This window comes from Erythrolamprus reginae, unplaced genomic scaffold (assembly GCF_031021105.1).
Source record: "Erythrolamprus reginae isolate rEryReg1 unplaced genomic scaffold, rEryReg1.hap1 scaffold_99, whole genome shotgun sequence".
NCBI classification, from domain to species: Eukaryota; Metazoa; Chordata; class Lepidosauria; order Squamata; family Dipsadidae; genus Erythrolamprus; species Erythrolamprus reginae.
In genome coordinates, this window is record NW_027248821.1 from 132,388 (window position 1) to 158,739 (window position 26,352).

The window sequence follows — 26,352 nt, forward strand, 5'->3', positions numbered from 1 at the left end:
CTTGCCACAAAGAAGAGGGAGTCAAGCTATTCTCCAAAGCACCTGAGGGTAAAACAAGAAGCAAAGGGTGGAAACTAAACAAGGAGAGAAGCAACTTAGAACTACGGAGAATTTTTCTTACAGAACAATCAGTGGAACAGCTTGCCTCCAGATGTTGTGAATGCTCCAACATTAGAAGTTTTAAAGCAGATGTTGGATAACCATCTGTCTGAAGTAGCGTAGGGTTTCCTGCCTAAGCAGGGGGTTGGACTAGAAGACCCCCAAGGTCCCTTTCAACTCTGTTGTTGTTGTTGTTGTTGTTGTTGTTGTTGTTGTTATTATTATTATTATTATTATTATTATCATAATAAAGGGAAATATTTGTAGCTCAGGGTTGAAATGAGCGGGGCTTGGTGCTCTCTGAGGAATTCTGGGAGTTGAAGTCCCTACATCTTAAAGCCACCATGGTTGAGAAACCTGGATCTCCAACATCTCCAGTTCAACCACCTTGAGGTTACGGGAATTGGCAGCCAGGAAATAATTTCACCAAGCAGAAGTTTAACAATTCAGGATCAACAGGTAAAGGATTTGTACTTTGACACCTGGCACAATAATCTGGAAAGCACCTTTTTCCCGGCTGCCTATTTTCGGAGTACATACTGCTAGTACTTTCTATTTTATTTTTCCCCTATGGCCCTGCAGATAACGCCACATCTGGTGATATTATAGAGCCTGCAGCTTCCTTATCTGGTTGCTAAGTTTATGTTCATGTTTATTCTCTTTGGTGAGCTGTTCCTCTCGTGGGAGGAAGGGAGAGGGCCTGGGCATCATTCTGGGTGTCGGTTATGGTCTTAAGACTATCTGTAAGACAAAGAAAGGGAAAGTGAATCGACTTTGATTCTCCCCCTCTATGAGGGGTGACTCCGATTTGCAAACCATTTTAACTTCAGATTGGCGAGATTCTGTTAAAAAGACTCTTACGATAAAATGGAATTTTATTTATTATTATTATTTATTACATTTGTATGCTGTCCCTCTCTGGAGACTCGGAGCAGCTCACAACAAAACAGTACAAATCCAATGGTTAAACATAGAAACATAGAAGACTGACGGCAGAAAAAGACCTCATGGTCCATCTGCCCTTATACTATTTCCTGTATTTTATCTTAGGATTGATATATGTTTATCCCAGGCATGTTTAAATTCAGTTGCTGTGGATTTACCAACCACATCTGCTGGAAGTTTGTTCCAAGGATCTACTACTCTTTCAGTGAAATAATATTTCCTCACATTGCTTTTGATCTTTCCCCCAACTAACTTCAGATTGTGTCCCCTTGTTCTTGTGTTCACTTTCCTATTAAAAACAGTTCCCTCCTGAACCTTATTTAACCCTTTAACATATTTAAATGTTTCGATCATGTCCCCCCTTTTCCTTCTGACCTCCAAACTATACAGATTGAGTTCATTAAGTCTTTCCTGATATGTTTTATACTTAAGACCTTCTGAAATAAAGTGAGACCAGACAAGTACTCGGTAAACGGTTCCTTTATTAGCTCTTTTTGAAAAGTGACTCCAGCATGGAACTCGTCTGAGCTGTCAGTGGAAAATACAGCTCTATTTATACTGTTTGTAGCTTGCGCCAAAAGGAACTGTCATGCGTCTGGTCCAATCAGACGCGACCTTGTATTTTTTACAATTTCTGCCCGGAGACAGCCTTTTTACCTCAGTTAACTATTTACATATACTCAACACCCCTCCCTCCTTAGTTTGTAGTAATGTCAATCAGTGAGCCATGTGATGTAATCCGCCAATCTGCTTGGTCTGCGCGAGGCTCGCTCTGACCTGCGCAGATCATTTGAGTCCGGAATTTCCACGGTGGAGGTCGGTTCGCTGCTAGCTCCTGAGTGTGGCTGGGCCCGAGTTGGGGCTCTGGCCTGCTGAGTCGAGTATGCAGGCATCGTACCGACCTCTGAAGAAGATGAAGTTGGCTCGGTGTCGCCGGAGGACCTTTCCTGTCCGGGTGAGTCCATTTGTAAATCCAACAAATCAGGCTGTGTACAAAAGTCTGCTTGGGGGGAAGAATTCATGTTAGCGGTTTGTTCACGGTTTGATTCAATGCGCCCTCGCAAATGATCAATGTGCCGTTTCCATATACGGCCGTCCTCAAGTTGTACAAAATACGTTTTTGGAGCGGTTTGTTGTATTATTTTTCCCTTGATCCAATTTAACCCCCCATCAAAATTTTTAGCAAATACATACTGACCAAGGTACAAATTTCTTTCTGGTGGTACAGATATAACATCATAACAATTGGTAGTGCAATACCGAGGGTGCAACCTGTCCAGGGGAGATCTTAGTTTTCTACCCATTAAAATTTCTGCAAGACTCTTATGGGTAATAGAATTGGGTGTAATGTGTTGCATTAATAAAAATTGGTCTAAATTTTGCTGTACTTCCCCTGGACCTGCTCTGCGTAGTGCTTCCTTTGCTACGCGAACATAACGTTCTGCAAGACCATTAGCCCATGGCGAGTAAGGGGATATGAGTGCGTGTCTGACCCCCCAAATTGCTCAGAAACATTTCAAATTGTCTAGCTGTTAGTTGCGGCCCATTATCAGAGACTAGTAAATCTGGACATCCATGAGTTGCAAACAAATGGTACAAGGCTTTAATAGTGGCACATGTGGTTATATTATGCATGGCTATTATTTCAACCCATCTAGAGAAGGCGTCTACTACAATTAGGAAGTACTGAGACCCTATTGGGCCTGCGAAGTCGATGTGTATTCTTGACCATGGCCCTGTGGGTTTCTCCCATTCTGTTGGAGTAGTTTTAGGGGGATTAGGTCGTGACTCCTGGCATGGGTCAAATTTGGCTACCCGCTGTTCAATGTCGGTATCTAGGCCTGGCCACCACACATGTCCCCTGGCCAAACCTTTCATTCTGACAATGCCAGGATGGCCCACATGCAACATAATGAGTACTTTTTGTTTTAGACCATCAGGAATGACCACTCTATCACCCCATAACACACAACCCCTCATGTATGACAACTCTAACCTCTTAGTTTTAAAATCTGCTAACCGTGCTTCCTCAGGGTCTCCATGCCAACCCTTCTGTATGCAATTGATGACCCTTTGCAGAATTGGGTCTTTTTTGGTGTGCTCAGCCACCTCTTTGGCTGTAGTCAAAGGGTTTTCTTCAAAATCTAAAAGTAATACATCTTCTGATGGGGTTGGGTCTTCCACTAATTCAGCCATGGGGCACCTGCTTAGATCGTCTGCATGATTTATTGACTTTCCCCCTTTGTGGATTAGGTCATATTGGTACCCTGAGAGGAACAATGCCCACCTAATTAGTCTGGGGGGCATGAAAGGAGGTGTTGGCTTGTTAGAAGCCAGAAGACCTAATAGGGGCTTGTGATCAGTGATTAATTCAAATCTCCTCCCAAAAAGATAGTTATGCAATTTTTTTACACTTGCTACTAAGGCCAAAGCCTCTTTGTCCAGTTGGCTTTAGTTCCTTTCAGAGGATGACATAGTTCTAGAGAAAAATGCGATTGTCGCTTCGGTATTGTTGGGCATTACATTAGCCAATACCCCACCCACCCCATAAGCTGAAGCGTCGCACGTAAGCCTTAGGGGCAATACTGAACTATATTGAACCACCACGCTCTTGGAGGTCAACAATTTTTTAATTTGACCAAAAGCTTCGCATTCAGGTATGCCCCAGGTCCAGGGAATTCCCTTCTGAAGCAGCCGGTGTAGGGGTTCTGTGGCCGTTGCCTTCTGTTTCAAAAAGATAGAGTAAAAATTAAGAAGGCCTAAAAACGCTTGTAATTCTGTCTTAGTTTTTGGTTCGGGTGCTTCAGTTATAGCTTTTAATTTTTCTGTAGTGGGGTGGATGCCGTTACCATCTATCCTATATCCCAGGAATTCAACACTTCCAGTCCCCCATACGCATTTATCTGCTTTGACCCTTAAGCCCTTAGATTGTAGCCTCTGTAATACTGCTCGGATTCTTTGATTCAGTTGTGACTGGGTTTGTCCTGAAATAAGTATATCATCAAAGTAGGGGATAGTTCCCTCAATACCCGCCAATAAACGCTCCATCAAGCATTGAAATATGCCGGGGACTATGCTTACCCCAAATTGTAACCTTGTGCACCTAAAGGCCCCCCTGTGGGTCACAATGGTTTGCGCCAGAGATGTAGGCTCATCGACCGGAAGTTGTTGGTATGCTTGCGCAAGGTCGATTTTTGCAAAAACCCTCCCCTCTCCTAGTGAATGAAGGAGATGCTGGACCACCGGGATTGGATATGGGTGATGCTGGAGGGCTTTGTTTAGTGTTGATTTATAGTCCGCACAGACCCTTAAGGAGCCATCTGGTTTTAGTGGCGTGACTATGGGTGTTTCCCAAGGCCCTTGCTCAACAGGGACTAGTATGCCCTGAGATATGAGTTTATCTAGCTGCTGGTCTAATTTGGGTAGAAGAGGTAAAGGGACCCTTCGAGGCTTGAGTCTGACCGGGGGAACGTTAGGGTCTATAGAAAAAGAGATAGGGGTCCCCTTATAAGTACCCAAAGTGGGGCTGAATACCTCTGGGAATTCGTTTACAAAGTTTGGAATATCAGTATCAGCATTAAACATACAAACCCCTGAGATTTCAATGCCCAAAGGGCACATCCAAGTTAGACCAAGGAGAGAGTGTTTAGCCCCCGCAACCACAATTATTGGAAGAGAACATTTTACATTTTTAAATTGTACAGGCACATATACTTCTCCCAACACAGGAATGACATTTCCCTGAAAATCTCTAATTACCAATGAGGTTTGCGTTAAGTCAGATTTACGCAGATTAGGAATATACATTTTAAACTTGCCCCAAGGCATAATAGAATATTTAGACCCTGTGTCCAGTTCTAGATCGCAAGGCTTGCCATTGAGGAGCAGGGAGATTACAATTTTGTTCCCTTGCATTGTATTTGTGCTATTAACGTAAAGTTGTGCGTTACCTCTTGAGTAGTCGCGGTTAGCAGCCGCGTAGTTTCTCCGGTTTGAGCCTCTGGAGAACCTGTTGTCCCGCGGTTGTTGTGCCTGGTTGTTGTATCTCTGTGGCCGAGGAGTGGAGAAGGACTCCTCGGGTAGGGGGGCTCTGCAAGCCTCGGCGATGTGGCCGCGCCGGTTGCAGCGGCAGCAGATGGCGTCCCGAAAGGGGCAGCGTTGTCGTGGGTGGTTCCCTCGGCAGCCGGAGCAGGGGGTGGAGGGGCGAGGGTATCTGGGATGTCTAGATGGGTCTGCTGCCAATAGGAGACAGGTGTCGTCGGCGCTGGCTGGTGGGCTGAGGTCGTCGGAAGGCTCGGCTTGGAGATCAGAAGAGGTGATTTTGGAGACGGTTTCCTTCTTCTCGTGCTCTTTAAGCTCTTTTGCAGCCGCGTCGGCGACCTCGGCGGTTTGAGCTAACTTAATGACAGCTTGGAGTGTAGGCTCGTCCTCGGTGAGGAGCTTATTACGGACGGTGGAGTTTTTCATCCCGAAGATAAGGGCGTCGGTGAGGCGAGCTTCCGGGCTGTCAAACTTGCACTTTGACAGCACCGTTCGAAGTCGCGTAGCGAATTGATTGATGGACTCGGAGTCCCGTTGAGCCATTCTTGAAAATTGGTGTCGGAACACCACGGCTGGCTTCGTGGGCTTGAAGTGATTTGCGAGTCTTGCTTGTAGGTCGTCCCATGGAACGGATTTCGCCGGGAGCGGGTCGGTTAGAGTCTGCACGAGGTCGAAGATTTCTTGACCGCAATAGTTGAGAAAAATAGCCCACTTCCTGTCGGCTTCGGCGTTTCCCATTCCAGCCGCTTCAAGGAAGATTTCGAATCTTGTCATGTAGGCGCTCCACGACGACTTTTGGGGGTCGAAAAAGTCAGGAACCCGGCCGATCTGGAGATTGTTCATCCTGCACGCGTGGTTTCTTCGGTTCTCGTCGCCAATGAAATGAAGTGAGACCAGACAAGTACTCGGTAGACGGTTCCTTTATTAGCTCTTTTTGAAAAGTGACTCCAGCATGGAACTCGTCTGAGCTGTTAGTGGAAAATACAGCTCTATTTATACTGTTTGTAGCTCGCGCCAAAAGGAACTGTCATGCGTCTGGTCCAATCAGACGCGACCTTGTATTTTTTACAATTTCTGCCCGGAGACAGCTTTTTTACCTCAGTTAACTATTTACATATACTCAACACCTTCCACCATTCTTGTAGCCCGTCTTTGGACCCGTTCAATTTTGTCAATATCTTTTTGTAGGTGAGGTCTCCAGAACTGAACACAGTATTCCAAATGTTGTCTCACCAACGCTCTATATAAGGGGATCACAATCTCCCTCTTCCTGCTTGTTATACCTCTAGCTATGCAGCCAAGCATCCTACTTGCTTTTCCTACTGCCCGACCACACTGCTCACCCATTTTGAGACTGTCAGAAATCACTACCCCTTAAAAGAGGAGAATCAGAACTGCAGAAAAAACAATGGCTGCCAACCTGCCTTCCATTGAGGACCTGTGTACTGCACGAGTCAAAAAGAGGGCGGGGAAAATATTTACTGACCCCTCACATCCTGGACACAAACTGTTTCAAGTCCTACCCTCAAAACATCACTAAAGAGCACTGCACACCAAGACAACTAGACACAACAACAATTTTTTTTCCAAACGCCATCACTCTACTAAACAAATAATTCCCTCAACACTGTCAGACTTTCTACTAAATCTGCACTTCTATTCTACTAGTTTTTCGCATCATTCCTTTCGCCCATTTCCTCCCATGTTGACTGTATGACTGTAATTTGTTGCTTATATCCTAAGATTTTTATTAATATTACTTCTTCATTGCTTATTTGACCCCTATGACAATTATTAAGTGTCGTACCACATGATTCTTGACAAATGTATATTTTATTTTATGTACGCTGAGAGCATATGCACCAAGACAAATTCCTTGTGTGCCCAATCACACTTGGCCAATAAAAATTCTATTCTATCTATTCTATGTTAAAACAATTTAAAACCCTTAATATAAAAAACAATCATACATCTCATACAAACCATACGTAAAGCGGAAACGGCCCACGGGAATCAATTTCCCCATGCCTGGTGACAGAGGTTTTTTTTAAGGAGTTTGAGAAAGGCAAGGAGGGTGGGGGCAGTCCTAATCTCCAGGGGGAGTTGATTCCAGAGGGTCAGGGTCACCACAGAAAAGGCTCTTCCCCTGGATCCCACCAGATGACATTGTTTTGTCAACGGGACCCGGAAAAGGTCAACTCTGTGGGACCTAACCGGTGGTTGGGATTCGTTCATTTGCTCATCTGGACATATTCCCTGCCTTGTTTACTTGAGAGGGCTGATAGTAGCAGTTCCAGCCTTCTGGAATGAACTCTCCAGAGACTGATGTCCTTCCTTCCTTCCTTCCTTCCTTCCTTCCTTCCTTCCTTCCTTCTCCTCCCTCCCTCCCTTCCCTCCCTCTCACCCTCTCTCCCACCCTCCTTCCCTCCCCATTCTTTCTCCACTTCTTCCTTCCTTCCTTCCTCCCTCCCTTCTTTCCTTCCTCTTCTTCTTTCTTTTCCATCCATCCACTGCCTTAGTTGATGAATTTTGATCACATGACCACAGGGCACGCCGCAACAGTCTTAAGCGTGAAAAACTGTCTATCACTCCCCCCCCCCCCGGAACTGTTGTAATGTTGAACGGTCCCTAAACAAGCTATTGTTATCTGCGGTACTGCCTTCTGCCGCATGAGTCCCAGCGACCAGTTAGATCCCACAGAGTTGGCCTTCTCCGGGTCCCGTCAACTAGGGGAAGAGCCTTCTCTGTGAGGGCCCCGGCCCACTGGAATCATCTCCCCCGGGAGATTTGCACTGCCCCCACCCTCCTCGCTTTCCATAAGAGTTTAAAGACCTATCTGTGAAGCCAGGCTTGGGGCCATTACACCCCAGTCCCCTAGCCAACGAGTGTAGTATGTCCTGCAGTGTGAATAGGAATGAATGTTTTTAAATGTTATTAGAGTTTTTTAAGTTTTTTATCAATATTAATTGACTTTTTTAGATATATATATATATTGTTTATTGGTTGCCAATTGGTTTCCGGACACAATTCAAAGTGTTGGTGATGACCTATAAAGCCCTACACGGCATCGGACCAGACTACTTACAGGACCGCCTTCTGCCGCATAAATCCCAGCGGCCGATCAGGTCCCACAAAGCTGGCTTTCTCCAGATGCTGTCGATCAGATAATGTCGTCTGGCGAGGCCTAGGGGAAGAGCCTTCTCTGTAGCGGCCCCGGCCCTCTGGAACCAGCTCTCTCCGGAGATTCGGACTGCCCCCACCCTCCCTGCCTTTTGCAAGAGCCTTAAGACCTATCTATGTCGCCAGGCATGGGGCAACTAGCACGTGCCCCTCTTCTAACCATTAAAAGTTATGTGTGGTAATGATTGTGATATTGTACTATTGCTTGTTTTTAAAGATAATGGGTTTTAGCCATAGTTTTAATTATTAGATTTGTACTTTTACAAAGCCAAACTTGACTGTAAAAAATGTGATTTCAACAATCGAGTTATCGAAGCTTGGAACTCACTACCGGACTCAATTGTGTCAACCCCTAACCCCCAACATTTCTCCCTTAGACTCTCCACGATTGACCTCTCCAGGTTCCTAAGAGGCCAGTAAGGGGCGTATATAAGTGCACTGGTGTGCCTTTCGTCCCCTGTCCAATTGTCTTTCCTTTCTTTCACCTATCTTATATATTCTCTTCCTTTCACATATCCTCTCCTCTAAGTTCACCTTCACCCTCTTTTTACATTATCACATGTCTATTTTCTTCCTATGTATTTGTGTATTGGACAAATGAATGAATAAATAAATAATAAATATTGTTTTATCATTGTTGTGAGCCACCCCGAGTCTCCGGAGAGGGGCGGCATACAAGTCTAATAAATTATTATTATTATTATTATTATTATTATTATTATTATTATTAATTATTATTATTATTCTTTTGATAGGTTGTGAGCCGCCCTGATACATAAATATTGTTAAGTCAAGGGCTCCCTGTAAGTATTGGAGGCTGGAAATTACACATGAATCTTAAGCAGGAAAATTCAAACAAGGACTTTCTTTCTTTCTTTGTTTTTTTTAAACCTAGGAGTGTCTTCAAAGAAGAAAGTGAAACCCACTGGGTGATGTTGACATGAGCCTCGGGGAAGGAGGAAGAGTTGACAGTCTTGATCGGAAGGAGAGAAGACAGCCACAAAACAAAACAACCAACAGCCAGCGAAGGAATTCCCTAAATCTCAGGTAAGCCTGCAAACTAAAATTGGACGAAGAGGCTCCCCAACTCAGAACAGATAGGAAGTAGGTCTCGTTTTCAGTTCACGGCGGGTATCGTAACAGCTGATAAAAATTATTGGTCTTTTCTAAAAACAGGTGCTGACAAAAAGGAGGGAGGGAGAAGCAGGCAAGGAGGTTGTGTGTTAAAAGATGGTTAACACCTGTTGTGTGACCGAGTTTGAGCTTGGAAACATGTGGATCTTAATTTTATTTAATTTATTTTTATTTCTGCCTGTAGATTTTCTTCCCTGAGTTGTAGAGCTTCATGTATGATCTTGGTTCAAAGCCTTCGTGAAAAAAAGCCCTTAAAGAACAAACGAGACTCGCAGTTTGCTGGAATCCACTGAAATGTTTATTTGAAATGAACTCTCTTTTTCTCTTCTCCAGAAATGGGAGGAGGAGGCTACCGGAGCTACAGAATGGGGCTGCCGTAGCCATCTTGCCTCAGTATCTCTTTTGTTTTCGCTTTTACACCTTGCTAAGGACAGCCATCGTAGATGAGGCTGCTCTGTTTTCAAATACGGCAACTAAAATCCAGAGTAGCTCTTAAAAAAAAAAAAAAGTTGTTAAGAAATATTAAATAATAATAATAATACTTTATTTATTTATTTATTTATTGGATTTGTATGCCACCCCTCTCCGTGGACTCGGGGCGGCTAACAATAGTAATAAAAACAATATGTAGCAATCCAATAATAAAACAACTAAAAACCCTTATTATAAAAACCAGACATACATACTGACATACCATGTATAAACTGTAGAGGCCCAGGGGGAAAGAATATCTCAGTTCCCCCATGCCTGATGGCAGAGGTGGGTTTTAAGGAGCTTACAAAAGGCAAGGAGGGTGGGGGCAATTCTGATATCTGGGGGGAGTTGGTTCCAGAGGGCCGGGGCTGCCACAGAGTAGGCTCTTCCCCTGGGTCCCGCCAAACGACATTGTTTAGTTGACGGGACCCGGAGAAGGCCCACTCTGTGGGACCTAATCGGTCGCTGGGATTCGTGCGGCAGAAGGCGGTCCCTGAGATAATCTGGTCCGGTGCCATGAAGGGCTTTATAGGTCATAACCAACACTTTGAATTGTGACCGGAAACTGATCGGCACCCAATGCAGACTGCGGAGTGTTGGTGTGACATGGGCGTTTTTGGGAAAGCCCATGATTGCTCTCGCAGCTGCATTCTGCACGATCTGAAGTTTCCAAACACTTTTCAAAGGTAGCCCCATGTAGAGAGCGTTAATAATAATAATAATAATAATAATAATAATAATAATAATAATAATAATGTCATCTCCGGGACCGCCTTCTGTCGCACAAATCCCAGCGACCAGTTAGGTCCCACAGAGTTGGCTTTCTCCGGGTCCCGTCGACTAAACAATGTCATCTGGCGGGACCCAGGGGAAGAGTCTACGGAGAGGGGTGGCATACAAATTTAGTAAATATTAATAATAATAAAGAGACTTCTCTGTGGCGGCCCCGACCCTCTGGAACCAGCTCCCTCCGGAGATTAGGATTGACCCCACCCTCCTTGCCTTTCATAAACTCCTTAAAACCCACCTCTGCCATCAGGCATGGGGGAATTGAGCCATCTCCCCCAGGCTTATATAGTTTATGCATGGTATGCTTGTGTGTATGTTTGGCTTTTTAAATAAAGGGTTTTTAGATATTGGTGGAACCCGGAGAAGGCCAACTCTGTGGGACCTAATCGGTCTCTTGGATTCGTGCAGCAGAAGGCGGTCCCGGAGATATTCTGATCCGATGCCATGAAGGACTTTATAGGTCATAACCAGCACTTTGAATTGTGGCTGGAATACCCCTTTATAAATACACTGCTCAAAAAAATAAAATAAAGGGAACCCTCAAAGAACACATCCTAGATCTGAATGAATGAAATATTCTCAATGAATATTTTGTTCTGTACAAAGTTGAATGTGCACAACAGCAGGTGAAATCGATTGTCAATCAGTGCTGCTTCCTAAGTGGGCAAGTTTGATTTCACAGGAGTTTGATTTACTTGGAGTTATATTGGGCTGTTTAAGTGTTCCCTTTATTTTTTTCAGCAGTGTATGTTGTTTCCTGTGAAGAGAAGAAATTTCTCTTTTCTTAGCGGGTATTTGGGGCGAACCTGAAACTCTCTTACGGTTGACGCGCTCGGTATCCGGTTTCTCAATTTAGCCGTTCTCAGATGATGCTTCTGTTTTATTCATGACCTCCTGCCAATCCTTACAATTCACGAGGAGGTATGTTTAGATGCACGTACAGGGAGTCCTCAATTTACAACAGTTTATTTCGCCAGAAGAGCCCTTCACTCCTCCACTCGAAACAGAATACCCTACGAAAATAGACTAACAATCCTGGGTCTAGAAAGCTTAGAACTACGGCGCCTAAAACACGATTTAAGTATTGCCCACAAGATCATATTCTGCAACGTCCTACCGGTCAATGACTACTTCAGCTTCAACCGCAACAACACAAGAGCACGCAACAGATTCAAACTTAATATTAACCGCTCCAAACTTGACTGTAAAAAATATGACTTTAACAATCGAGTTGTCGAAGCGTGGAACTCATTACCAGACTCAATAGTGTCAACCCCTAACCCCCAACATTTCTCCCTTAGACTCTCCAAGATTGACCTCTCCAGGTTCCTAAGAGGTCAGTAAGGGGTGTACATAAGTGCACTAGTGTGCCTTTCGTCCCCTGTCCAATTGTTTTCCTTTATCTCATATATGATATATATTTTCTTCTTTCATATATCCTCTCCTCTATTTTTACATATTATCTTTATATATATTACTTCATGTCTATTCTCTTCCATATGTATTGTGTATTGGACAAATGAATAAATAAATAAAATATTTATTATATTTCTATGCTGCCCTTCTCCTGAGACACAGGGCGGCTTACAACAAAACCAATACAAAGTACAGTATGTGAAAATACTAATACTAAAAATACTAAAAACCGTTAAATCTAGACTCATGTAAAAAAATCTTTAAAAGTCATATTCTAAAATCTCAAATTATATAAAAAAACAATCCTCTACATTTTGTCCTAACATTATTCATTCAAAGATAGACCGGGCTACATGTTAATGATCAGTGGCCCCAAGCCTGTCGGCAGAGGTGCATTTTTAAGGCTTTACGGAAGGCCGGCAGGGTGGCAGCAGTATGAATCTCTGGGGGGGAGTTGATTCCAGAGGGCCGGGGCCACCACATAGAAGGTCCTGCCCTAGGTCCTGCCAGGCACCATTGCCTAGCTGACGGGACCTGGAGAAGGCCAACTCTTTGGGACCTAACCAGCTGCTGGGATACATGATGCAGAAGACGGTTCCACAAGTAATCTACTCCAATGGCATGTGGGGCTTTATAGGCCATAACCAACACATTGTTTGCTTAATGACTGTTCGAAATCACAACGGCACCGACAAAGTAGTATGTATGTATGTATGTATGTATGTATGTATGTATGTATGTATGTATTTATGCATTCATTCAGGCTTCTATGCCATCGACTCGCAATGAGACTCAGGGCGGCTCATAGCAATATGAAAAATACAGTACAATATAAAAGAAGTCAAAATACAGTGGTACCTCATCATACGAACCTAATTGGTTCCAGGAGGAGGTTCTTAAGGTGAAAAGTTCGTAAGACGAAACAATGTTTCCCATAGGAATCAATGTAAAAGCAAATAATGCCTGCAAATCCTTCAGGAAAATCCCAAACTTTAGAAGGGAGGCGAACAGAGGGCAGGGAGGAGCAGCTAAAGGGGGCGGGTGGAAGAAGCCAGGCTAGGCTAAAGGGTGAGTGGGAAGGAAGAAAGGCAAGGGGGGCGCCCCTCCCTTTTCTGTCTTCAAAAGACACCGTTTCAGTGCCTTTGCAAGCATGCAAAATCTTTACTCCTCCAAGCTGCCCCTCCCTTTTCTTTCTTCAAAAGACACCCTTTCAGTGCCTCTGCAAGCACGCTGTTCTCCTAGTTATTTAAATGGAGTCTTTTCCCCCTCCAAGCCCGCCCCTCCCTTTTCTTCAAAAAAGGGGGAACTCCCCCCCCTTCATCCCAGCAGCAGCGGCTTGTAAGGTGAAAATAGTTTGGAAGAAGAGGCAAAAAAATCTTAAACACCGGGTTCGTATCTTGAAAAGTTCGTTAGAAGAGGCGTTTGTAAGATGAGGTACCACTGTATTAAATTAAGACAATAAAACCCCATTTTAAACCCTACAAGGCAAACAACCGAATCAACATGCATGTGTACCGCTCATACAGTAGTGCCTGTACTTACGAACTTAATTCGTTCTGTGATCGGGTTCTTAAGTGGAAAAGTTCGTAAGAAACAATTTTTCCCATAGGAATCAATGTAAAAGCAAATAATGCATGCGATTGGGGAAACCACAGGGAGTATGAGGCCATGTTTCCTCCCAGGAGATTCCTAGAGAGGCCCCACGGAGGCTTCTCCCCACCTTTTCCAGTCCTGTTTTCTCCCAGGAGCTTCCTAGAGGGGCCCCACGGAGGCTTCACCCCACCTTTTCTGGCCCTATTTCCTCCCAGGAAATTCCTAGAGGGGCCCCACAGAGGCTTCTCCCCACCTTTTCCGGCCCTGTTTCCTCCCAGGAGATTCCTAGAGAGGCCCCACAGAGGCTTCTCTCTGCCTTTTCCAGTTACAGTTTCACAGGCTTGGGTTCATAAGTGGAAAATGGTTCTTGAGAAGAGGCAAAAAAATCTTAAAAACCCGGTTGTTATCTAGAAAAGTTCATAAGTAGAAGGCATTCTTAAGTAGAGGTACCACTGTACAGTTCGGCCGCGACAGATGTAATATTAAGACTATTTTTTTAATTTTAAGTAAATAGTCTTTACTTAAGGCTATTTTTCACATTTATGACCATTGCAGCATCCCTGTGGTCATGTGATTTACATTCGGATGTTTGACAATTGACTCAGTTATAGCACCAGCATTAGCGCTTAGACTTATATATTGCTTCACAGTGTTTTACAGCCCTCTCTAAGCAATTTACGTATCACCTTCAACAAATCTGGGTCAAGCTTTGTTCGGAAACTTCAGATCGTGCAGAATGCAGCTGCGAGAGCAATCATGGGCTTCCCAAGGTATGCCCATGTCACACCAACACTCCGCAGTCTGCATTGGTTGCCGATCAATTTCCGGTCACAATTCAAAGTTGGTTATGACCTATAAAGCCCTTCATGGCATCGGACCAGAATATCTCCGGGACCGCCTTCTGCCGCACGAATCCCAGCGACCGGTTAGGTCCCACAGAGTTGGCCTTCTCCGGGTCCCGTCGACTAAACAATGTCGTTTGGTGGGACCCAGGAGAAGAGCCTTCTTTGTGGCAGCCCCGACCCTCTGGAATCAACTCCCCCCAGAGATCAGAACTGCCCCCACCCTCCTTGCCTTTCGTAAAGTTCTTAAGACCAATCTCTGCCGTCAGGCATGGGGGAACTGAGACATCTCCCCCGGGCCTATACAGTTTATACATGGTATGTTTGTGTGTGTGTTTGCTTTTAATAATGGGGGTTTTAGTGTTTTTTAAATTATTAGATTTGTCATTATTGTGAGCCGCCCCGAGTCTATGGAGAGGGACGGCATACAAATCTAATAAATAATAATAATAATAAATAATAATAAGCTTGTGGCCTCTGGGCCATATAAGTCATACACTGGCCATGCCCACCCCTGGTTTAGCAAAGGGGGGGGAAAATCACAATACGTGACAACATGACATCGCAAGTTTAACACCCCTGTTATTCTCCTGTTCTATTATTCTGAATGAGTTCTCTCATCGCTTGGCGTCATTTGACTCACCTGGCAATCCAGTGCGCATGCCCAGGAACTTTAGGTGTGACATACATCCCATAACATTCTTAGCGCGGTCCATGTTAATACTTGTCCCATTCAGGAGGTGTGCTTCCCACATTGTAATGATTTTGGCGAGTTTACTAAAGTTCAGATCCACGTACGATTCTTCCCCTTGGCAGGTTTGAACCAGTTCTTATCAGTTTCTGCATTCGTCATGCAGAATTCGCTTTGTTAACTTCGAAGAACTCAAAATATTAATCAAAGACACCCTTAGTTACTGGAAAAATTACTCAAAAAGCCTCCATCAAAACTGAGGACCTGCTGGCGCTCATTGACCTTGGTTGCTTTCTTGCAGAAGTTTCATTATACGATTATGTAAGCTTGATCTAGTAGGCGCTAGTAAGTGTGGTGTTGGCTCTGTTTATATAGAATTGCCATGCCACTGTTGGTAGGGATGTGGTTTTCCCGCCTTGATTTAAGTTATTGTTTTCTGTTTGTGGAAACTAATCATCAGGTAGAGTGCTGTACTGCAGGCCACTGAAGCTGACTTGTAGATCTGAGGGTCAGCGGTTCAAATCTCATCACCGGCTCAAGGTTGACTCAGCCTTCCATCCTTCCGAGGTGGGTAAAATGAGGACCCGGATTGTGGGGGCAATAGCCTAGCTCTGTTAAAAAAAGTGCTATTGCTAACATGTTGTAAGCCGCCCTGAGTCTAAGGAGAAGGGCGGCATAAAAATCGAATAAATAAATAAATAAATAAATAAATAAATAAATAAATAAATAAATAAATAAATAAATAAATAAATAAATAAATAAATAAAGTGAACACAAGGACAAGGGGACACAATCTGAAGTTAGTTGGGAGAAAGATCAAAAGCAACATGAGAAAATATTATTTTACTGAAAGAGTAGTAGATCCTTGGAACAAACTTCCAGCAGACGTGGTTGATAAATCCACAGTAACTGAATTTAAACATGCCTGCGATAAACATATATCCATCCTAAGATAAAATACAGAAGGGCAGACTAGATGGATCATGAGGTCTTTTTCTGCCGTCAGTCTTCTATGTTTCTAAAACTCATTCAGCTCCCTGTTTTGTCCAGATCGGAAAGAAGTACAGTGATCCCTCGATCATCGCGAGGGTTCCGTTCCAGGACCCCTCGCGATGATCGATTTTTCGCAAAGTAGCGGTGCGGAAGTAAAAACACCATCTGCGCATGCGCAGATGGTGTTTTTACTTCCACCGCAGCAGCGAGGAGCCGAAGATTGGGTTTCCCCGCCGCCTCGCTGCTGCTGCTTGTCCGCGCGCGCGCCGCCCGCCCTTCGCCCGCCCACGCTGTTGCTGGGGCCGCTTCCCAGCTGGGAAGCGGCCCTGGGGTTTCCCTGCGCGCGTGCCGCCCGCCCGCCCACGCCGTTGCTCGCGCCTTACCGGGGCAAGAGGGGGAAGACCCAGGGAAGCCTCTGCCCGGCGGGGAAACTCCACCATCTACGCATGCGTGGAAGGGCATGCATGCGCAGATGGTGGAGTTTACTTCCGGGTTGAAAACTCGCGATATAGCGTTTCGCAATAGGTGAGATCGCGAAACTCGAGGGATCACTGTATTTTTATTTTATTTATAAGAGAAGTGTAGCTGCAAATAGCATATTTGCAAATAGTTGGGGTGGCGCAGTAGTTAGAGTGCAGCACTGCAGGCTACTTCAGCTAACTGCTAGCTGTAGTTCAGCAGTTCAAATCTCACCATGAGCTCAAGTCAGCCTTCCATCCTTCCGAGGTGGGTCAAATGAGGATCTATCTCCAGCGAAGGGCTACCAAAATTTTTGCTACCACTCTGTGGGTGTGGCTTATGCAGGACACGCCCTGCATTTTCTTTCAACATCTTTCAGTGCAAATTGGGTGCTCTGGGGTGGAGCTCCATTTTTGCTATCCCACTGCGTTCCCTCCCGTCCGGGAAGTAGGCCACCTCTCTCTCTCCCTCCCTCCCCACCTCTCTCTCTCTCTCTCTATTCAGCAATAGTGTTTCTACTCCTAACCCCCAAACCTTTAACCTTAGATTATCTACAATTGACCTCTCCTCCTTTCTAAGAGGTCTGTGAGGGGCATGCATAAGCGCACCATTGTGCCTACCGACCCTATCCTACTGTCCTATTGTCTTCTATCATTACACAGTTGGCCTTCTCCGAGTCCCGTCGACTAAACAATGTTGTCTGGCGGGGCCCAAGGGAAGAGCCTTCTCTGTGGTGGCCCTGCACTCTAGAACCAACTCCCTCCGGAGATTAGGACTGCCCCCGCCCTCCTTGCCTTTCGTAAACTTCTGAAAACTCATTTATGTCACCAGGCATGGGGAAATTAATATACCCCTTAGCTATTATAATTTATGTATGGTCTGTTTGAGCTGTATGACTATTTTGTAAGGGTTTTTAAAACTGTTTTTTAACTATTAGATTTGCATATTGTGTATTGTCTTGTTGTGAGCCGCTCCGAGTCTTTGGAGAGGGGCGGTATACAAATCTAATAAATTATTATTATTATAATATTATTATTATTATTATTAATTACTTTTCTAATGTTTTATTTATACAAATTACCATTGTATAATTGTTTGACAAAATAGATAGATAGATAGAGCGGTGGACTACGAGCCGGAATGCTAAATTGCGCTCACTGCCACGGCTCATAAGTTCTTGCGGGGCCAGTGCGATTTTGCTGCTGTACCTGTGGAGACAGCAAAATCGCGCAGTGTCTTAGGTGCGCCTGTGTTTCGGTGAGGTTTTTTTGCTTCTGCGCATGCTGAAACATGGGCGCACCTATGGCTCTGTGCACGATTTTGCTGCCTCTACAGGTGCAGCAACAAAATCGTGCTGGCCCCACAAGAACTTGCGAGTTCGCCGCGGTAAGTGCAATTTAGCGTTCTGGCTCGTAGCCCACCGCTGGATGGATGGATGGATAGATACAGTAGTTGGGGGCAATGTGCTGATTCTGTAAACAGCTTAGAGAGGGCTGTAAAAGCACTATGAAGCGGTATATAAGTCCAAATACTATTGCTATTTAAAAAAAAAAACTTAGCAATTTAAAAATATGTGGACTTCAAATCCCAACTTCCCCAGCCAGTATGGCAACCTGGGGAATTCTGGGAAGTGAAGTACACAGATATTAAAGTTTCCAAGTTTTGAGAACACTGATCTGCCTGGCTGCTAAGTGCTGCCACATAATCAAATTGATCAAAGTTATGTAAACCATGATTTATTTATTAGAAGTCTGTAGCCCTGATAAGGAGGCCCAAACTTCCATAAAATATAACTTCCACTCAATCAAAGTTGTGCCATGCATCCTTTTATGGGAGCATAAAAATCCTAGTAAGTTTTGCTGACATTGTTCATAATATTAATATTGTAAAAGTTGCGCGACGGCAATAAATCCACAGCATTTCTCAAACTCCCCACTTCCTCCTTTCTTGCCACTGCCCCGCCCTCTCCTCTCTAACCACGCCCCTTACGCTCTGATTTCCACGTTTCTAATGAAATCCGGAAGCAAAGAGATTTAAAAAACGACGAGCAAAAATTGAGCATCGACGACCGGTTTCTATTCCAACGACGAGGTATTTAAAAAGCGCCGCTCTGTACATTTCTCGGTGGAATCAATGCCCCGTCTTTCCCCAACTGAGACCTCCACATCGCTCTGGGCATTTGACTATCCTTGCTCTATCCCCGTGAAAAAAAGGGTTTTTCGTTTTGAGGGGGGGGGGAGCTCCACTCATCCTGTCGATTGGGAACCGGACGTCCGGGTTGCGCGTGCGTCAGCTGTAGACTTCCCACCTCGGGCGGGCGCGCCTCTCATTGGAAGCACTCCGTGCGTAGAAACGGAAGTCTTGTTGTCGGGCTTTCCCCTTCGCCTCTCTCGCTCTCTCCGGGCCGGAAGTCCGCATGATAGTCCAAGATGGCGGCAGCCAACCCGGAAGTTGGTCAAGGCCGGAGCCGCCGCTGCCGAGCTCGAAGCCGGCAGCCTTAAGTCCGCCGCCGTCGCCGCCTCGCGCCGTTTGCTCCTCCTCCCGGCCGAAGGTCCCTGTTCGTGTGTTGGGGGAGATCGTGGAGACCAGGTGAGCGGGGCTCCCCCTCCCTCCCTCCGGCGGGACCCCTCCCTTCAGTGACCTCACGAGCCCCCTCCCATCCTCTCTGATTAAGGGGGGGATTCCCTTACCTTAGGAGAAGCCCCTCCTCTGAAGAGCCCCCTATCTCTGTTGGAGCCCTCTTCTCTTAATTTTGGAGAGGGCGGGGGGGGGGCTCCCTTTAAGACCGCTAAATTGGGGAGGGGGGCTTAGCCCTGCGCCCCTCAAACTCCCTTTGGCTCCGGGGCTCGCTGCCCCGCCGGCAAGACCTTCATGATGGGGGGGGGGGGTTCCACTCGGAGGCTCCTATCTCGTCCAGGCTGCCAGGCAAAAGTCCCAGCAGAGAAAATGAAGTTTGGGGGGTTCGGTTGCCCCTCTCCCCAAAAAAGAATCTAGAGGTAGAGCTCTTGCTGCCTCACAATTAAAAGGTTGTGAGTTCCATCCTGGGTAGAGGCAGATGTGGGGTCTCTTCCTGCTTGGGTAGGGGATTGGACTAGCTCAGAGATAGGCAAAGTTGGCTCTTCGATCACTTGTGGACTTCAGCTCCCAGAATTCCTGAGCCAATCATGCTAGCTCAAGAATCCTGGGAGTTGAAGTCCACATGTCATAGAAGAACCAACTTTGCCTACCCCCTTAGTCAGATGACCTGTAAGGTTCCCTTCCAACTCCGTTAATCTGTCATGAGTCGCTTCCCTATAGTCCAGTGGTTCTCAACCTGGGGACAGAGACCCGTGTGGGGATCGAATGACCATTTCATGGGGTCGCCTAAGACCCTGGGAAAAGACAAATTCCCCATGGTGTTACGAAATAAAGTTTCTATTCTGGCGCCTTGGAACATAGTTTTACAATCCGGCCAATCAGGTGTTTACAGTGTGTGTGTGTGTGGGGGGGGGGGGGGCTCTGACTTTCCTGCCAATCAGCTTAAAGCTTTGTTGGGAGAATTGGCGCTAGACTTATGGCTGGGGGTCACCACTACACAAGGAACTGTATTGAGCGGGTCGTGGCATCAGAAAGGTGGAAAGCCCCTGTAGCACATTTTCAGTCCCCTGCTCAAAAGTTGGTGCCATGGTTCCCACCATCAGCATGGGATTGTAGTCCAACTCCCCACCTCCTCATAGGTTTGTGTGGGAGGGGGAGGAAAGGAGATTGTGTCAAGGTTTGGGGAGGGGAAGGCAAGCCAATGTGGTGGTCATGGTGGTGGTGGTGTTTTTAGAAGGATCTGGTTCTTTGCAGCAAGGCTGCAAATAGGGCTGGCATCCCCTTCGTGAGATTGGGGGTGGGGGGTTGTTCCTGCCCTTCTTTACCTGGGATTGACTCACCCTCTTTCCCTCCTGGGAGCATCAAATAGGGGGAAGCAGACCAATTCTTGGATTCTATTCCCAGGTCTTTCGCCCAGGCCACTTTCCTGTTCCAGCTCTAAGCAACCGGAATGTAGAATATGTGGGCTGGGATGTTTAGAGTTAATGGAAAGCCAAAATGATTAGGCTGCGCCGAAAGCCAGCAGCCTTCCCACCTCGGATGTCCGTCACTAGATTCCTTGTGTAATAGCAAATTCTGTGGTTTAGGACATTTTTCCCTGGAGAACAAAACCACCTCTCTTCTTTTCGTTCTCGACTTTCTCATCATGCAATGTGTTGGACGGCCCCGTTGGATTCTAGCTTGCCCAGGCAGGAATATTGTGTAGCGCTTACTGTCTCTCATTTACCTATCCGATTTTCCCCTCTTCCTGCTGCTGACTTGTGGGACTTTGAAAAGGTGCATTTGCTTCCTCGTTCTTTCTTCCCCTTCAGATAGTAGGTGTTAAGGCTTTGGGGAAGCAGAACCTTCTGTTCCTCTTCCCACGATTGATACAGCCATATTGTATTGGACTGAAGGCAGGACGAGAAGCAATGGGTGGAAACTAATCAAGGAGAGAAGCAACTTAGAACTAAGGAGGTTAGTTGGGGGAAAGATCAAAAGCAACGTGAGAAAATATTATTTTACTGAAAGAGTAGTAGATCAGTGGGTGAACAGTGCAGTCAGGCGGTAGGGAAAGCAAGTAGGATGCTTGGCTGCATAGCTAGAGGTATAACAAGCAGCAAGAGGGAGATTATGATCCCGCTATATAGAATGCTGGTGAGACCACATTTGGAATACTGTGTTCAGTTCTGGAGACCTCACGTACAAAAATATATTGACAAAATTGAACGGGTCCAAAGACGGGCTACAAGAATGGTGGAAGGTCTTAAGCATAAAGCTTATCAGGAAAGACTTCATGAACTCAATCTGTATAGCCTGGAGGACAGAAGGAAAAGGGGGGACATGATCGAAACATTTAAATATATTAAAGGGTTAAATAAGGTCCAGGAGGGAAGTGTTTTTAATAGGAAAGTGAACACAAGAACAAGGGGACACAATCTGAAGTTAGTTGGGGGAAAGATCAAAAGCAACATGAGAAAATATTATTTTACTGAAAGAGTAGTAGATCCTTGGAACAAACTTCCAGCAGATGTGGTAGATAAATCCACAGTAACTGAATTTAAACATGCCGGGATAACCATAGATCCGTCCTAAGATAAAATACAGAAAACAGTATAAGGGCAGACTAGATGGATCATGAGGTCTTTTTCTGCCATCAGTTTTCTATGTTTCTATGTTTCTATGGTTGCTGGGACGTTCTGGTCATTATAACCTTGCTGTATTTAGAGGCTGCCCGGTTGAACCGTTTTGCCCCTGCAGTGTGCCAAATAAATTGATTTGACCTTCTTGAGGCTGCATTCCAGTTCAGTTGCCCTCTTTCAAATGTTCAGCAGCACAGTTTTCTGTAGAGTCTTCTTTGCCTTTCCTGAGGATAATATAATTTTTTATAATACTTGATGGTGTATAACTATGGTACATTCTCTCTGTATCTGAAGGGCTGGTTGTGGTCGAGTCCCCTTCATCCTCAGATTTCCTGGGAAAGAGATAAGCTTCCTGGGTTACATCACCTCCGGGGGATGTTTGCTAGGATAATTGCATGTGTGTGTGTCAGTAATAGGATTCTCTTCCCTTTGCTACTGGTTCAGAGATTTATTTATTCGATTTTTATGCCGCCCAGCTCCCTAGGGCAGTGATGGTGAATCTTTTTTCCCTTGGGGACCAAAAGAGGGTGCGCATGAATTGATTCCCCTGGGCCGTTCCGTTTTATGCATGGTATGTCTGGGATGTATGATTGTTTTTAATAATTGGATTTGTACTGTGCTTTATTGTTGTGAGCTGCTCCGAGTCTTCAGAGAAGAGCAGCATACAAATCTAATAATAATAATAATAATAATAATAATAATAATAATAATAATGCCCTCAATAGCATGCATGTATGTGCCCACACCCATAATGCAATGCCCTCCCCCTACGCATGCATAAGAACTCCATAGAAACATAGACAGCAGAAAAAGACCCCCTGGTCCATCTAGCCTGCCCTTATACTATTTCCTGTATTTTATCTTAGGATGGATCTATGTTTCTGCAACACTCCGCGGCCTGCACTGGCTGCCAATCAGTTTCCGGTCACAATTCAAAGTGTTGGTAATGACCTTTAAAGCCCTACATGGCATTGGGCCAGAATACATCCGGAACCGCCTTTTACCGCACGAATCCCAGCGGCCGATAAGGTCCCACAGAGTGGGCCTTCTCCGGGTCCCGTCGACCAAACAATGTCGTTTGGAGGGCCCCAGGTGAAGAGCCTTCTCTGTGGCGGCCCCGGCCCTCTGGAATCAACTCCCCCCAGAGATTAGAACGGCCTCCACCCTTCTTGTCTTTCGCAAATTACTCAAGACCCACCTTTGTCGCCAGGCATGGGGGAGTTAGGATATTCCTTCCCCTAGGCCATTACAAGTTATGTATGGTATGTTTGTGTGTATGTTTGGTTTTTATAATAAGGGTTTTTAGTTTCGGTAGGCCCTTTGGGCTGTTATTCGCCTTCCCCAGGCTTCAGGAGGCTTTCCTTAAGCCTGGGGAGGGCAAAAACAGCTTCCCCCGCCCTCCGGAAGGAGGCTGAAAATAAGTGCATATATGTGCTGGAGCTGACATAGGGCAATACCTAGTGTACCCTCAGATATGGCTCTGCGTGCCACCTGTGGCACTGCATTGGCTACCGATCGGTTTCCGGGCACAATTCAAAGTGTTGGTTGTGACCTATAAAGCCCTACATGGCATAGGACCAGATTACCTCCGAGACCGCCTTCTGCCACACGAATCCCAGCGTCCGGTCAGGTCCCACAGAGTCGGTCTCCTCAGGGTCCCATCAACCAGACAATTTCAGTTGCCAGGGCCTAGGGAAAGAGCCTTCTCTGTGGGGGCCCCGGCCCTCTGGAATCAACTCCCTCCCCGGAGATTTGCACTGCCCCCACCCTCCTCGCCTTCCAAAAAAGTTTAAAGACTCATCTTTGTCACCAGGCCTGGGGTTACTAGATCTTCCCCCTGACCCTTTTTAGTGCGTTTAATGGAGTAAATGATAATGAATGTTTTAAATTATTATGTTTTTTAAATTATATTGATTGGATTAGATGTATTAATATGTTGTTATATATGTTGTGAGCCACCCCGAATCCTTGGAGAGGGGCGGCATACAATTAAAAAAATAAATAAAATAAATAGGTTCGCCATCAGGAACCTATGTTCTGTGATGACATCCGGGAGGGTGGGTGGAGGCTCCCACCGCTATGGGTCTTCCTGAACCGGGGCGAACCGATAACAACCCACCACTGGTTTGTGTGGGTGTGGTGGGAGGGATGAAAGCACTTCCCCATTCCTGAACAGAGGTCTTTGCTGCACCTGATTGAAAGGATAAGGAAGTGAATGAAGTCATACACAAGGGCTCCTTATCTTTGCTAGTTCCTCTCCTGTTTCACCCTTGAGGGTTATTCATTTTGGGAAGAAGGGGTTTCCTTGGATGGATTATGTGAGCAGGTTTCTGAGTCTGTAGAAAGAATTCTTCCTGGTTTTTTTCAACGTTTAGTCCTGTCACTTTTTTTGGAAAGCGAAGAGAAAAGTTCACTTTTCTTTTCTTTCTTTCTTTCTTTCTTTCTTCTTTCCGTTCTCCTTTCTTTCTTTCTTCCTCTTCTTTCTCCTTCTTTTCTCTCTCCTTCTGTCTCCTTTTCTTTCTTTCTTTCTTTCATTCTTTTTTCTTTCCCTTTCTTTTCCTTTCCTTTCCTTTCTTTCTTCCTCTTCCTTTTCTTTCTCTTATCTCTCCTCCTGTCTCCTTTACTTCCTTCCTTCCCTTCTACTTTCCTTTCTTCTCCTTTCTTTCTTCCTCTTCTTTCTCCTTTTTTCTCTCTCTCCTTCTGTCTCCTTTTCTTTCTTTCTTTCTTCTTTCCCTTTCTTTTCTTTCTTCCTCTTCTTTCTCTTCTGTCTCCTGTCTTTCTTTCTTTCTTTCCTTTCTTCCTCCCTCCCTCCTTTTCCTTCCTTCCTTCCTTCCTTCCTTCCATTTTCTCATTTTTGCTTTTGTTTTCTGGGGCTTTTTTTCTGCCGAACTGGTGGTATCCAGATGTTGCTGAATTGCAGTATTCAGTAGACCCAGTTGGCATGGCTAAAAAATGACTAATGGCGAAGTCTGTTGGAAATTGTCTCCCGGCGACAATTAAAAAGGTCATCAATTGCTAACGTATGGGATGGAACCTTTTATGTCTTGCTAAGGTGTGGCTCCTCTGCTTTCCTACCTGGTCGCTGATTCAAGAGGAGACCATTTCTGATGAAAGGCAATCAGGGCCACACCTTTTGTCTTGTCACAAGAGGCATCGGGGGAAAATCCATACTGCATCCGTTGGCCTTGATTCATTGGGCTGATAGGTAGGAATGGAAAAAGTTGTTCCTTCTTTTCTGGCGCCTTCCAATTCATTGGTATTCTCTTGAACACGATGAAGGGTGGAGATTTTACAGGTAGTCCTCGATTTACAACCATTCTGCACCGAGATGGCGCAGTGGCTAGAATGCAGTACTGCAGGCTATTTCTGCTGACTGCTGGCCGACTCTAATTTGGCAGTTCAAATCTTACCAGGCTCTGGGTTGACTCAGCCTTCCATCCTTCCGAGGTGGGTAAAATGAGGACCAAGATTGTCAAGGGCCATAGGATGACTCTGTAAACCACTTAGGGAGAGTTGTAAAGTGGTATTGATTGATTGATTGATCGATCGATCGATTGGGTTTATATGCCGCCCCTCTCTGAGGACTGGAGCCGGCTTATACATAGAAACATAGAAGACTGACGGCAGAAAAAGACTTCATGGTCCATCTAGTCTGCCCTTATACTATTTCCTGTATTTTATCTTACAATGTATCTTACAATGGATATATGTTTATCCCAGGCATGTTTAAATTCAGTTACTGTGGATTTACCAACCACGTCTGCTGGAAGTTTTTTCCAAGGATCTACTACTCTTTCAGTGAAATAATATTTTCTCACGTTGCTTTTGATCTTTCCCCCAACTAACTTCAGATTGTGTCCCCTTGTTCTTGTGTTCACTTTCCTATTAAAAACACTTCCCTCCTGAACCTTATTTAACCCTTTAACATATTTAAATGTTCCGATCATGTCCCCCCTTTTCCTTCTGTCCATATACCATATAAAAAGAAACAATAGAATACAGTAGGCTAAATTCAATTAATTAAAACTAAGTAAACTAGTCTAAAATCCCCAATTACATGGAAATATAATAATCTTAATTAATGCAATTCTGCCCATCAATAATTATTGAAAAGTTTTCCATTTCTCCAAATCTTTCTCAATCTGTTTCTTAAGCTTTGTATAATTATCTTCCTTAAGTATTGAACATCTTGCTGATATTTGGACATTTGGATATTTTTTTCACAATCTGTAAGTCCAAAAGTGTATTTAGTTCCAATTTTTTATTCCCTGTCATGTTCTTCACAATCAAAATTGTCTTATTTCTATTAATTTTGAGTCTTGCAACTTCTCCATATTTCTCTTCTGGTAAGGATGTGGATAGCTGCTTAGAGACCCTCGTACCTTAAACGCATAAAAATCACCAAGGAAATTTGTTAGTTCGGATTTAATGAATGAATTCCTTTGGACAACAAAATGAGCAGAATATAAATTTATCATAAGGTGAAGAAAAAATAAAT

General features: G+C 44.9%; 1 protein-coding gene across 1 annotated transcript in view; it reads left to right on the forward strand.

Annotated features, from left to right (window-relative positions):
* Positions 1 to 475: 475 nt before the first annotated feature.
* LOC139156204 (protein strawberry notch homolog 2-like) overlaps positions 476 to 26,352 on the forward strand; it is a gene marked incomplete at its 3' end in the record, with an annotated part of 137,738 nt that continues 111,861 nt past the window's right edge. Inside the window, exons 1-3 of the mRNA XM_070731484.1 lie at positions 476 to 558; positions 9,021 to 9,068; positions 9,161 to 9,312. The remainder of the gene's footprint in view (positions 559 to 9,020; positions 9,069 to 9,160; positions 9,313 to 26,352) is intronic.